Source organism: Rutidosis leptorrhynchoides, chromosome 11 (genome assembly GCF_046630445.1).
Source record: "Rutidosis leptorrhynchoides isolate AG116_Rl617_1_P2 chromosome 11, CSIRO_AGI_Rlap_v1, whole genome shotgun sequence".
NCBI classification, from domain to species: Eukaryota; Viridiplantae; Streptophyta; class Magnoliopsida; order Asterales; family Asteraceae; genus Rutidosis; species Rutidosis leptorrhynchoides.
The window spans coordinates 40,236,198-40,248,549 of NC_092343.1; the positions used below are offsets into that span (position 1 = coordinate 40,236,198).

At 36.0% G+C, this 12,352-nt stretch overlaps 1 non-coding gene across 1 annotated transcript; it reads right to left on the reverse strand.

Annotated features, from left to right (window-relative positions):
* Positions 1-4,893: 4,893 nt before the first annotated feature.
* On the reverse strand, positions 4,894-5,000 carry LOC139879179 (small nucleolar RNA R71). The gene has a single exon (XR_011770032.1). It is a non-coding gene; the product is annotated as a small nucleolar RNA R71 (small nucleolar RNA).
* Between the last annotated feature and the right edge of the window lie 7,352 nt (positions 5,001-12,352).

Genomic DNA, 12,352 nt, shown 5'->3' on the forward strand with positions numbered 1-12,352 from the left:
ACGCATTTTGATCGTAAAAAATATCCTTTTATCAATCTCTCTATAAACGTATATATATATATATATATATATATATATATATATATATATATATATATATATATATATATATATATATATATATATATATATATATATATATATATATATATATATATATATATATATATATATATTTTAATTTTAATTTTAATTTCTAATAATAAGGGTATGTTAGCGAATGTGGTAAGGGTGTAAGTCAAAATTCTGTCCGTGTAACGCTACGCTATTTTTAATCATTGTAAGTTATGTTCAACCTTTGTAATTTAATGTCTCGTAGCTAAGTTATTATTATGCGTATTTAATACCGAAGTAATCATGATGTTGGGCTAATTACTAAAATTGGGTAATTGGGCTTTGTACCATAATTGGGGTTTGGACAAAAGAACGACACTTGTGGAAATTAGACTATGGGCTATTAATGGGCTTTATATTTGTTTAACTAAATGATAGTTTGTTAATTTTAATATAAAGATTTTCAATTGGACGTCCCTATAAATAACCATATACACTCTATCGGACACGATGAGCGGGATATTTATATGTACGAATAATCGTTCATTTAACCGGACATGGGAATGAATTAATAGTGTACGGAATTATTAAAACAGGGGTGAAATTATGTACAAGGACACTTGGCATAATTGATAACAAAGTAATAAAACCTTGTTACAGTTTAAGTCCCCAATTAGTTGGAATATTTGACTTCGGGTATAAGGATAATTTGATGAGGACACTCGTACCTTAAATTTATGACCGATGGAATGTTATGGACAAAAACCAGACGGACATATTAAATAATCCAGGACAAAGGGCAATTAACCCATGGGCATAAAACTAAAATCAACACGTCAAACATCATGATTACGAAAGTTTAAATAAGCATAATTATTTTATTTCATATTTAATTTCCTTTATTTTATATTTAATTGCACTTCTAATTATCGTACTTTTATTTATTGTTATTATATTTAATTGCACTTTTAATTATCGTACTTTTTAATTATCGCACTTTTATTTTATCGCACTTTCATTTATCGCAATTTCATTATCGTTATTTACTTTACGCTTTAAATTAAGTCTTGTATTTATTTTTAATATTTTACATTAGGTTTTAACTGCGACTAAAGTTTTAAAATTGACAAACCGGTCATTAAACGGTAAAAACCCCCCCTTTTATAATAATAATATTACTTATATATATATATTTGTATTTTTATAAATTAAACTAATATATCGTTAAACTTTGTTTAAAGATTTTTCCTGTGGAACGAACCGGACTTACTAAAAACTACACTACTGTACGATTAGGTACACTGCCTATAAGTGTTGTAGCAAGGTTTAAGTATATCCATTCTATAAATAAATAAATATCTTGTGTAAAATTGTATCGTATTTAATAGTTTTTCCTAGTAAAATATAAGCTATTTCATATACACCTCGCATAATATCAGCCACCGCCGTGGGTGAGGCCATGGCCGATCACTTCTCCAACCACAACAACAATCAGGGAGCCGGTAATTCAAACGAGGGGTGTTCCTACAAAAACTTCATGAAGTACAACCCTCCCACTTTCGATGGAACCGGGGGACCGGTTGCTCTCACCCGATGGTTCGAACAAACGGAAGCTGTTTTTAGCATAAGCTGTTGTCGGGACCAAGATAAGGTCAAGTTTTCCACCCTCACTCTCACCGGTAGTGCTCTCTCATGGTGGAACACGTATGTACAATCGGTGGGTATCGATGAAGCCCTTACACTCTCTTGGGCCGAATTAGGAGAAAGAATGATCACCGAATATTTCCCGCGCGACGAGACTCGAAGGCTCGAACAGGGGCCGAGAGATTTAAAAATGGCTCGAAATGACCTCGAAGCTTATAATCAACGGTTTACCGAACTATCCTCCATTTGTCCAAACCTCATGGCCCCCGGGCCCCAAGGAGTTAAATTTTACATGGATGGCCTCCCTAAGAGCATTCCACACGGGGTAATGCCATCAAGACCTGCTGACCTACAAGAGGCTGTGATGATAGCCCGCCGATTTATAAAAACGGTGGACGAAATTGAAGCGCCGGCACAAACGACCGAGGAACAACTGAATAACAACAAAAGAAAATGGGAAGCCTCTCAATCAAGCAACCACAACCACAACGACTTCACCAAGAAGCCCTTCACCCCCGGTGGCAAGAAGGGGTATGCCGAAAACCTACCTTATTGTAACAAGTGCCGCAAACATCATTTGGGTGAATGTGGCAAACTATTTTACAACAAGTGTCAAAGAAGTGGCCATGTGGCCAGCGATTGTAAACATACCGCCCCCGTCGTTCAAAAGGGGCCTAATGTACCAAAAACGGGTGTTTGCTATAAATGCGGCTGATATTGCTCAATTACATCATATATATATCTCGCAATATCGTGTAAAATACTCTCGAATCAAGGATAGTTAAGACGGTTTCTACAAGTAATACACAAAGGTATGTAAAGTGTATCGGAAAGTGGTTTATAAAGAGTTTTGGTGAATTATGACCGTTCTATAATTTGTGATTTCATCATAGTTGATTCCGATACAAGTTATGGTCAAATTAGCGCTCTAAAATGATAAAACGAGGCTTCAGATATGTTGGACGCCGTCCAAAATGATTGGGACGCCGTCCAAAATGATTGGGACGCCGTCCAAATGAAGGGAGATTTAGAAAAAACGAGACAGTGAAATTCAGCACAACTGGACGCCGTCCAGATTTCTGGGTGCCGTCCAGGCCTTTACAACTGGACGCCGTTCAGAAATCTGGACGCCATCCAGCAGTAGGTTTCAGCCTAGTTTTGCTTTTTGACCAACTTTAACTACTTTAAAAAAGGGAGATACGATCAAAAACTGCAGATACGAACCAGAGGAGTTCTGAGATGATTTTAGGAGCAAAATTGGAGAATTCCAAGTTCTTTGAAGAGGCTTAACATCCAAGAATCAAGATTTAACTCTTTCTCCATTCAAGATTCATTCTCTATTAGGTTGATTTCTTGTTCTTATAATGAATTCTACTTATCAATTGATTGCTATTTTGTTTGTTAATATGATTGTTGGCTAAACTCTATAATGTTTGTCTAGATTAATAACTGAGGTATTGGATATAATCTTATGGATTGAATGTATTATGTGTGATAGATTAGAGCTTGAATTAAAGAACCATGCTTATTGATGTCAAATCATTTGTATCTAGTTAATTGATATGTTGTTGATAAAGAGAACTCTTGTTGATGTATCATATTGATTTACAATCAACTTGTCTTAGATTGATTGTTTACTAAACTGGATCAAGGGGGTAAATTAGATCAAAAATGATTAGACAATATAGGGATGAATTGTGTAGAGCGAACGCAAAAGACAATTGGTATTCAAGTCTTTGATCTAACTAATCAACTAGTCACAAACGAAAAGGTCTAGGTGATAGGGAACCCTCTACTTAGTAATTCTAGCTTGAGTACTTGCTACAGAGAATTCTTGGCAAGTCGATTTGGGTGATTAGCATATATATCATAGTTATTTGGTTACAAGCTCGAGAACTATAGAGAAAAGGGAACCCTTGATCTTGTAATCGAGTTTGCGTGTTTACTAAAGAGAACTCTTGGTAAATCTATTAGGTAACTTACACACATATTCATTCAATCGGGTCTTAACAATATAACTTACATCCAATACCGAGGGTAAAATATCTAGATGAACATTTCGTATCTTTGATCTTAATCAAACTATCTTATTTGTTTTCTTTGCACTTGTTTTCATTATATAAACTTAAAAGACCAAAAATATTGTTTTTACTTTTAATCTTCTCTGATTTGGCTAAATCGTTAAATAGCCACAAAAACATAATATCTTGTACCTTTAAGTTTCATTTACTTAGTTGATCATAATATAGTTTCTAATTCTAGTTTGACTAATCCAACTGTCATTGGAACGATACACAGAAATAAACCATTATTTATACTACTACACGATCGGGTACACTGCCCGTTAGTGTGTAACAATCTTTAATCGGTATTTTTCCATACTATTTCATATAACAATTCATATGCCACGTTTTGCACATCAAGTTTTTTGGCGCCGCTGCCGGGGACAGTTTTGTGTCAAAATAGAATTGTTAACTAATTTGTGATTAAATAGTTTCTTAATTATTTTAAATTACTAATAGTCTTTAATTTTTAGACTTATAGAATCGGTGCGTTTAATAAGTTTTGTTAGTTGTGTGATTGACAGATTTTAGGTTGCATATGCCACATACCCGAAGTTCAGATTCTCCATTACTTACACCGCTTACAGAACCTGATAGAAAGCTTGGTAGGATCCCAAAAGAAGTACTTGAACTTTTTGAATCTTCATCAAAGCAAGAAACTTTTGATTCAGAATCAAGTACAACGAAGCCAAGATACTCTGAATTTGGTGAAACCGTTCATCCTCCAAATTTTGAAATGGAAGGAGAGGCAAGGCAGGTGGTACCAAGACAATCAATGGCGGACAAGATGAAAGCAACCCGAACCGGACAAGGTAGTGCCATTACTCCGCCCACAGGTGAGGAAAAATTTGAAATAAAAGGATCTATTCTCCAAATGATTAACAACAGGTGTCAATTTGGTGGTGGTCCGAATGAAGATGCAAACGAACATATTTGTCTTTTTCAAGAGATATGTCTTCTATTCAAACTTAAACCAGACACTGATCAGGCCATATTTTTAAGACTTTTCCAATGGACACTCCATTGGGAGGCACGAAGTTGGTTAGATTCATTGGCCGAGGCTACGATAGAAACTTGGAATGGTATGTTGGAAAAATTTCTTAAGAAATATTTTCCAGCTTCTAAGTCCGCGAGACTCCAACAAGAAATTACCCAATTTTGTCAAAAGCCGATGGAAACCTTGTATGAAGCATGGAATCGATTTTCCAAAATGCTAAGAGGTTGTCCAAACCATGGTTTGGATACCTTCCAAAAAGTCCAAATCTTTTACAAGGGTTGTGATGTTGCAACCCGAATTTCCATTGATCAAGCGGCCGGAGGTTCACTCATGGACAAAACCGAGCAAGAGGCTTATGAGATAATCGAGAAGCTAGCCGATTATTCTCATGAGTGGCATCAAGAATGACCAATTACTCATAGTGCTCAAGTCCATAGCGCCGGTGCTTATGATGACCTTAGTTCCCTAAGTGTGAAAATAGACGGTGTTGCTCGAAACATGGACAAAATCACCAAGGAAATTCATAGTATGAAGGTAGGTTATGAATACTGTGGTGGCCTCCATTTAGGAAAAGATTGTGATGCCGGTTTAACAATGGCTCAAAAAGAAGAAGTGGCTTTTATAAGCCAAAGAAATAATAATCAATTTCAAGGAAGAGCCCAATTTAACCGAAACTTCAACAACCCCTATAACCCTCAAGGTCAAAATTCCAATTACCAACAAGGGTCAAGTTGTGGGTTCCAACAACAAACTTCGGGTTTTTATCAAAAACCCCAACAGGAAGATAAAAAGTCAAATTTGGAGAGTATGTTGGAAAAGTTGATTGCATCACAAACTCAGCTTGTTACAAATATAAACCAAACAAACGAGAAAAACGAACACCAGTTTAGAAACCAACAAACCTCAATTCCGAATTTGGAGAAGCAAATGAGTGGTTTAGCTAGTTTACTTAGTGAGAGAAAACCAGGGAGTTTACCGGGCGATACTAATAAGAACCCCCGAAATGAGCACTCCAATGTTATCACCACACGGAGTGGTCTAGCATACGAAGCTCCAAGAATGCCCAAAGATTCTGATTTCAGTGTTCCGTTGAACAAAAATGATGAACCGATTAAGGAGTCAGAACAAGTGGTTGAAAAGGAAGAACGGGAGAAACCCGTAGTGAAGCCATATCAACCACCGCTCCAATACCTACAGAAGCAACAACAAGAAAGGCTAGAAGCCGAAAGGTCAAAATTTCTAGATATGTTTAAACAAATTAACATAAATATGCCTTTCATTGATGTAATCTCAGGTATGCCCAAGTATGCTAAGTTCTTAAAAGACTTACTTACTAATCAGAAGAAAATGGAGGAACTTTCATCAGTCACCATGAATGCTAATTGTTCCGCAATCTTGATGAACAAAATACCAAAGAAGTTAGCAGATCCTGGGAGTTTTACCATACCATGTCTCCTAGGAGATTTGGAATGCATTAAAGCATTAGCGGATTTAGGGGCTAGCATAAATTTAATGCCTTATTCATTATATGTTAAGCTAGACCCCAGTGTACTAAAACCAACCCGAATGGCAATTCAACTAGCAGACCGCTCTGTTAAATTCCCTCGTGGAATTTTAGAGAATATGTTAGTAAAAGTGGGTACCCTAGTATTTCCGACCGATTTTGTAATTTTGGACATGGAAGAGGACACACTTGTGCCTCTTATATTGGGTCAACCTTTCCTCAATACCGCTAGGGTTATGATAGATGTTTATGGGCAGAAATTGGCCCTTAGTATTGAGGATGTCAAGGTAACTTTTTCTGTTGACCATGTCTTGCAATACCCCGAGTCTACTGATGATAAATGTTATTATGTGCAAACCATAGACACATATTCTGAGTTGTTGCAGGAATTTACAGAATTGCAAGGTTCGGGAGAATGCATTTTGGCAGAAGGTGATGAAGAAAACATGGTGGAAGAAGTGGAGATGTTGACCACCTTGATGGCCAACGGTTATGAGCCAAATGATGAAGAATACAGAAAGTTGGATTTAAAAAATGAGTACCGATGTAAAATATCGATTGAAGAACCTCCCGTTTTGGAACTCAAGCCACTTCCAAGTCACTTATAATATGCTTACCTTCAAGAGGATTCTACTCTCCGGGTTATCATTTCATCCGAACTCTCTGTAAGTGAGAAGTATAAACTTATTTCCATGTTAAAAGCCCATAAACCGGCTCTAGCATGGAAAATTCATGACATCAAGGGTATAAGTCCCTCTTATTGTACACATAAGATTTTAATGGAAGATAACTATAAGCCATGTGTACAAAGACAAAGGCGACTGAACCCTAATATGCAAGAAGTCATTAAAAAGGAGATTGTCAAACTCCTAGATGCAGGTCTTATTTACCCAATTTCGGATAGTCCTTGGGTGAGTCCTGTCCAATGTGTACCTAAAAAGGGTGGCATGACCTTTATCACCAATGAAAATGAGCAATTAATTTCCACTAGGGCTATCACGGGTTGGAGGGTATGTATTGATTATAGAAAATTAAATGATGCTACCCCAAAAAGACCACTTTCCCCTTCCATATATTGATCAAATGTTGGAAAGGTTAGCAGGAAAGAACTTTTATTGTTTTCTTGACGGTTTCTCGGGATATTTCCAAATCCCTATAGCACCTGAGGACCAAGAGAAAACTACCTTTACATGCCCTTATGGTACTTTCTCCTATCGACGTATGCCCTTTGGCTTATGCAATGCTCCTGCTACCTTTCAAAGGTGTAAGGTAGCTATTTTTCATGATATGATTGAAGACTTTACGGAAGTATTAATGGATGACTTTTCAATCTTCGGTGATTCTTTTGACTCATGTCTTCATAATCTTGAGCGTATGTTGATTAGGTGTGAAGAATCTAATCTTGTACTTAACTGGAAAAATTGCCATTTTATGGTAAGAGAGGGCATTGTATTAGGTCATAAAATTTCTTGTGCGAGATTGGAGGTGGATAGAGCTAAAGTGGAAGTCATAGCCAAATTACCACCACCGTAAAATGTGAAAGGTGTAAGAAGTTTTTTGGGGCACGCCTGTTTTTACCGTCGGTTCATTAAAGATTTTTCTAAAATTGCGACCCCGATGAACAAACTTCTTGAGAAAGACGCTCCATTTGTCTTCACGGACGAGTGTCTTAACGCCTTTAACCTCCTTAAAGCAAAACTCACGCAATCACCCATTCTCATATCGCCGAATTGGTCAATTCCATTTGAACTTATGTGTGATGCTAGTGACTTTGCTATTGGTTCCGTCTTGGGGCAAAGAATTGAAAAACATTTCCAGCCCATTTATTATGCTAGTAAGACATTGCAAAGAGCCCAACTTAATTACACTACCACCGAGAAGGAACTCCTGGCAATTGTCTTTTCGTTTGATAAATTTCGATCCTATTTGGTACTAGCAAAGACGGTTGTCTATACAGACCATTCAGCATTAAAGTACTTGCTTGCTAAGCAAGATGCTAAACCCCGGTTAATACGTTGGGTCTTACTTTTGCAAGAATTCGACATTGATATTAAAGACAAAAAGGGGGCCGAAAACCTAGCTGCCGATCACCTTTCTCGCCTTGAGAACCCGAATCTTGAGGTTCTCCATGAGACTGTTATCCAAGATAACTTTCCGGACGAAAATCTCATGAAAATTGAGAAAATTGATGATCCTTGGTTTGTTGACATAGCCAACTATCTTGATGGAGGGTACTTAGAAACCGGTTGGTCACATCAGAAAAGAAAGGAATTCTTTAGTGACCTAAAATACTACTTCTGGGAAGACCCTTATCTTTTTAGGCGTTGCGTGGATGGTATGATTCGGAGGTGCATTTCGGGAAAGGAATGCACTCAAATTCTTCTTGATTGTCACCGTGGTCCAACGGGTGGGCACTTTGGTCCCCAAATTACGGGGAGGAAAGTTTACGAGGCCGGTTTTTATTGGCCTACAATATTTATAGATACCTACGCCATTTGTAAGGCTTGTGATGCGTGCCAATGGGCCGGTCAAATCACTAAACGGGATGAAATGCCTCAACAAAGCATCCAAGTATGCGAGGTGTTCGATGTTTGGGGAATTGACTTTATGGGGCCCTTTCCAAAATCTCATTCTTATCTCTACATACTAGTAGCCATTGATTATGTTTCCAAATGGGCGGAGGCAAAACCTCTCCCCACAAATGATGGCCGAGTTGTAGTAATCTTTTTAATGGAACTTTTCTCAAGGTTTGGCACCTAAAGCCCTTATCAGTGACCGGGGCACCCACTTTTGCAATAAGTAATTAGAAAAGGTGTTGAAAAGATATGGAGTGATCTATAAAATTTCAACATCTTATCATCCTCAAACAAGTGGGCAGGTAGAGAATACCAATCGATCTCTAAAACGCATACTTGAAAAGACCGTTGGTGCAAATCTAAAAGAGTGGTCTGTTAAGTTAAATGATGCATTGTGGGTCATTCGCACGGCCTACAAAACACCTATTGGAACCACTCCTTTCCGAATGGTATACGAAAAAGCATGCCATCTCCTTTTGGAGATTGAACACAAAGCGCATTGGGCGCTAAGGGCATGTAATTTGGATTACCAAGAGGTGGGTCGGTTACGTTTGACCCAGTTGAATGAATTAGACGAGTTGAGGCTTGAAGCCTATGACAACTCTCTAATTTATAAGGAAAATACCAAACAATGGCACGACAAGACATTGAAAAATTCAAAGGAATTCATGGAAGGAGATCGTGTCCTTGTTTACAATGCCCATTTCAAGTTATCACCAAGAAAGCTTAAGTCCCGATGGTCGGGACCATTTGTTGTTAGAAGGGTGTACCGTTATGGTACAATTAAAGTGGTGAACTAGAAGGGCGATATTTTTAAAGTGAATGGCCACCGGGTCAAACACTATGTCGATGGTCCCCTGGAAATCGAAGACGAGGTTAGCCTCAACTTCGAGAACAAAGCCTAAATCAAAATGGGGACGAGTTGGGTGAACGACTCGTTAAAGAAAGTTCACACGTGTAAATAGTGTGAATTGAGTGTTTTATGATTGATTTGATTATTTTTAATGTACAAAATGATCTATTGTGATGACCCGGAAATTTCTGACCAAATTTTAACTTAATCTTTGTATGATTAACATTTCCGACACGATAAGCAAAGTCTGTAAAACTGAATCTCGAAATTTTTGAACTACTTTCATATATTCAAATACCTTTCGGTTGTTCTTGACGATTCGCGAACAATTATATGTATATATATATATATATATATATATATATATATATATATATATATATATATATATATATATATATACTATAACTTGAAAACGTAACAATGTATTAATTGTTTGATACCGTACATTAAACTTTTTGGTTTAAATATTTATTTGAATATATATGATAAGTTGGAATATTAATTATATGAATAACTTGCGACGTATATTTAAAACGTGTTTATGAATGTTGAAAATATATATATTAACTTGGTCATAAAATGATTTGTTATTATATATATATATATATATATATATAAACAAATAGCGAGACAATGATTTATAGAAGTAAATGACCAAAACACTCGAAAGTTTAAGATACACTTTGAATGATATAGTTTATTGATAATTTAAGACTATATTTTGACAAAGGTACGAGTCACAAAACGTAAATTGTGAGTTTTCTAAGCGTACGAAAATGTGTTCGAGAAACCGGAACCGGGACATAAGTCGAGTGACAACGTACGAGTCATCGGAATGAAAATTACAAGTCAACTATGCACATGAATTTAATATAATATATAATTAATTATTTAAATTATATATATTATATAATAATATGTCGACAAACAAGAAAACAAAAACATTTTGAGCTGGATTAGGCAGCCATGCGATCGCATGGCAAATACACTAAAAACCCATGCGATCGCATGGGCTTCAGATTCCAAAAAGTTGCCTATAAAAGGCCAGTTTCTGCTCGAGTTTATTTTTACGCATATACTACTCCCTCTGTAATATTATTATTATTTATTATTTATATTAATATTATTAATATTATTATTATTATTATTAAGATTATTATTATTATTTATTTTATTATTAGTAGTAGTATTATTATTATTACTAATTATATCACTTAAAATACTACGACGAGGTCATGAGCGTGTCACTTTCAAAATGGGTTTTCAAGCGGGATAGAGCTAAGGAAACTATGGGTTATTACTAAGGAGGTTTTGGGTATTGTTCAAGGGTTTTGCTCGTGAGTCAAACTAGTATTTATCATCTCCGTTGCGTCTACGTACTTTTCTGCAATATTGAATCACAATATTGATACGTAAGCATTTATATCTTATCTATTATATATTAATAGTGTATCCCTGACTAGTGCTCGAGTATATAGGATTATGCATGATAGTACGATTAATTTTGTCGTTAAATAGTTTATGATAGATCACGAATTTAATACATATAATACTGATATAAGGTATATGATATGCATGTTATTGGAAAGCTGACGAAAAATCAATAACTTTTCATATAGAAATCGCGTAATTTCGATGAACGAATTAAAAGATATGGTCAATTGAATTATGATTGACGTTAATTGGAATTGCTTTTGAATCTGCAATTAATATTTAAACAACTTGTTTGTAAGATTGATAAATTGGATTTTTGAATATTACCAGCCGAGTAAATGAATCCTTATATAAGGCACGTCTCGTTTTGTTGAACTATTGTCAAAATTGAATTTTTGAAACGACTTTGGATAACTTTTGTATGTCGATCTCGAGCATTAGAATTGTGATACACTATGACCTGACCTAGCTTGATAGACAATTATTGACCAACATATGTTCTCTATGTTAAGATCTACGGTTATTTAGTATTCCAAGTTTCGGTCACATTTCGGTGAATGACTTTATGTATTCCTAAGGTGAGTTTCATTGGTCCCTTTTTAATTACTTTTGCAATACATTTTTGGGCTTAGAATACATGCAATTTATTTTAAACGCAATGGACACAAGTACATACTAAATTCTACACCGAGTTTGAACCGAAAATCCCTTAGCTTTGGTAACTAGTAACTGCCAGTTATTAGAACTGGTGGGTGCGAGTAGTAGTATATGGATCCATAGGGCTTGACATCCCCGTCTTTTCCAGGTATAGAAACCCTAGCCTGAACTATAAAACAGACGTATGCTATTTGAGTTTAGTACACGTTGGTTTGTGTGTATTGTTCATGTTGGCTGCATGTATGTTAAAACAGGGGTACTTATTATATATACGTTAAAGTTTAGTTATCAGGGTGCTCAATCTTGTAGAATATTTTGATAAACGTTTCTGGATGAAACAACTGAAATCTTGTGATCCACCTTTATATACAGATTATGCGAAACACTAAAACTATGAACTCACCAACCTTTGTGTTGACACTTGTTAGCATGTTTATTCTCAGGTTCCCTAGAAGTCTTCCGCTGTTTGCTTATATGTTAGACAAGCTATGTGCATGGAGTCTTACATGGCATATTTATCAAGGAAACGTTGCATTCACCAAATCATCACCATGTATCTTATTTTGA